This window comes from Benincasa hispida, unplaced genomic scaffold (genome assembly GCF_009727055.1).
Source record: "Benincasa hispida cultivar B227 unplaced genomic scaffold, ASM972705v1 Contig591, whole genome shotgun sequence".
NCBI classification, from domain to species: domain Eukaryota; kingdom Viridiplantae; phylum Streptophyta; class Magnoliopsida; order Cucurbitales; family Cucurbitaceae; genus Benincasa; species Benincasa hispida.
In genome coordinates, this window is record NW_024064953.1 from 810,763 (window position 1) to 813,735 (window position 2,973).

A 2,973-nucleotide genomic window follows, 5' to 3' on the forward strand; every position below is an offset into this window, starting at 1 on the left:
TGCGAACATCCAACTACGGGCATGAATGGGTCAAGACCATGGATCTCGAGATGGAGTCGACTTACTTCAACTCCATATGGGATCTTATAGATCGCCTGATGGGGTAAGACCTATAGGTTTTAATTGGATCTACAAGCGCAAACGATATGCTGATGGGAAGGTATAGACCTTCAAAGCTCGACTTGTGGCAAAGGGAACCTAGGTAGACGGACTCAACTATGAGGAGATTTTCTCGCCTGTTGCCATGTTAAATTCGATCTGCATCCTTCTGTCCATTGCAACTTATTATAACTATAAGATTTGGCAAATGGACGTCAAGACGGCCTTTTTGAATGGCAATCTTGAGGAGACCATTTATATGGTGCAACCCGAGGGATTCCTAGCTCAAGGTGAAGAGAAAAAGGTTTGCAAGCTGAATTGGTCCATTTAAGGACTGAAACAGGAGTCTCGATCTTGGAACATACGGTTTGATACTACGATCAAGTCATATGGCTTTGACCAAAAAGATGATAAACCTTGTGTCTACAAGAAGATCATCAACACTTCAGTAGTCTTCTTAGTGTTGTATGTAGACGATATACTACTCATTGGGAATTATGTAGGTTTATTGACTGCAGCTAAGAACTTGCTAGCGACCCAATTCCAAATGAAAGATTTGGGAAAGGCTCAGATTGTTCTAGGTATACAAATCTTTCAGGATCGTAAGAACAAAGTGCTAACACTGTTTCAGGCATCATACATTGACAAGATGTTGCTCAGATACTCGATGTAGGACTTCAAGAAAGGCCTATTACCATTCAAGCATGGAATCACTTTGTCTAAGAACATGTGTCCTAAGACACCTCGAGAGGTTGAGGAGATGAGATGGGTTCCATATGCGTCTGTCATTGGTAGCTTGATGTATGCGATGCTTGTACTCATCTAGACATTTGTTATGTTATGGGCATAGTCAGTAGGTATCAATCTAACCATGGCAAGGTTCACTAGACCACAGTGAAGAACATCCTCAAGTATCTTCGGAGAACGAGGGACTACATGCTCGTGTATGGATCTAGGGATTTGATCCTTACTGAATACATGGGTTATGACTTTCAAACTGATAAGGGCTCTCACAAGTCCACATCAGGGTTAGTCTTTACTCTTAACGGAGGAGTTGTAGTATGGCGAAGCACTAAGCAGTGGTGCATCGCTGACTCCACTATGGAGGTGGAGTACGTAGCGGCTTACGAAGTTGCTAAGGAGGCCTCTGGCTCAGAAAGTTCTTGATAGAACTGGAAGTTGTTCCAGATATGTCTAGGCCCATTACCCTTTATTGTGATAATAGTGGGGTAGTGGCAAACTCCAAAGAGCCGAGGAGTCACAGGCGCGACAAACACATAGAGCAGAAGTATCACTTGATCTGTGAGATAGTGCATCGAGGGAACGTGATCGTCACGAAGATCGCTTTGGAGCACAATGTTGTTGACCCATTTACGAAGGCTCTCACGGCTATAGTGTTTCAGGGTCACCTTCAGAGCATAGGTCAACAGAATCGCCTGTGGCTAGACTAGGTCAAGTGGGAGATTTTTTTATACTGGGCTTTTAAGCCCTAGTTTATTGTTTTGTACTAGTTTTATGCACATCCAACTTCGCTTTAGGACAAGTGAGAAATTGTTGAGGTTGATGCCCTAAAGTCTTGTGTTCTGTAGTTTGTAAACAGTTTGTATGAACGCTTATGTTGTATAATATATGATATTTACTTCACATCTTGTTTTTGCTCAGTTGTATGTTTTATTTGCTTTACCACAAACCAACAAACATGAAATCCCTGGTTATTTGTATGTAACTTAAGCATGTATGTGGTGACATATAAGTGGATCATGTCTCGAGTGATAACCAAAATGGTCTGTAGTATATGGATATAGGAGGAACCTTATCCTGGTAACGCTACAGATGCAGCTCGCTTTGTGGAATGATCACAAGTGTTGTGACTTGTCACAGATGGTATGATCTTGATAATTCATGTAGGGGACATGCAAGCAGGGGCGTCCTATACAGAGAGTTTTTATAAGACCTGACCAAACGTCTCGTTATATAACACCGTTCATGATAGAGACTTCACTTCACTAGGATGACTATAGGTAACTTGACCTCAATCCTGAATGAGTTGTGAACTCCTGGGATTGAGGGCGGTCCTTTGATCTTTATGGGTGCGAGTGGCCAGGTCGCTGATTTAAACCTACCATTTTGAGGATTCGTTTGATTTGGGAATTGCAAACTTAGCTACACAAGATGGAATTCACTCCTTCCCCGAGGCAGGGTAACTAGATAGATATCTCTCTCAAGGGCTGATTCCAAGGCTTGAACAATGTGGCGTCACACAACTTCTCTTGGCTTGAGAGGTGTTCACACATAGTTGGACGATGTTCACACATAGTTGGACTATGTTGTATTGTTCATTAGAGGAATCAGTGGTACTTAAGGAGTGAGATATTGAAGGAAATCGGATTCGATATTTTCATAAGCAGTGAAAGTAAGATTATTCCAAATCACAATCATGAATGAACATAACATTTACAGTCGACTTCAAAAAAATGGTTATACAAATAATACAAAAATTACAGCATGAAAAACTCAAATTAACAGAGAGAGAAACTCTATGAACATTTGAAGATGCATCTCCATTGACCGCTAGAATTGATGCTAAAAGGATATGTTATGCTATGCTCGAAATGCGATATTACTTCTAGATATGCGTTAATTATGAATGTTCTTGTAGTATGCCATGCGTTGTCATAAGTTTCCTTACGTTGGAACCAAGTGTAATTCCACCGCAAGTTTCTCGGTGTGATTCGAGGTCGAACACAGGGGCTGTTTGAGATTATTGTGGTATGTTTGTGATATATGTGACCAGGTTTTTCAATCTTTAAAGAGTGTTTTTTACAAGTATATAAAAGTGCGGTAATGTAAAGGAAAGTAGTAAAAAAAATGCTA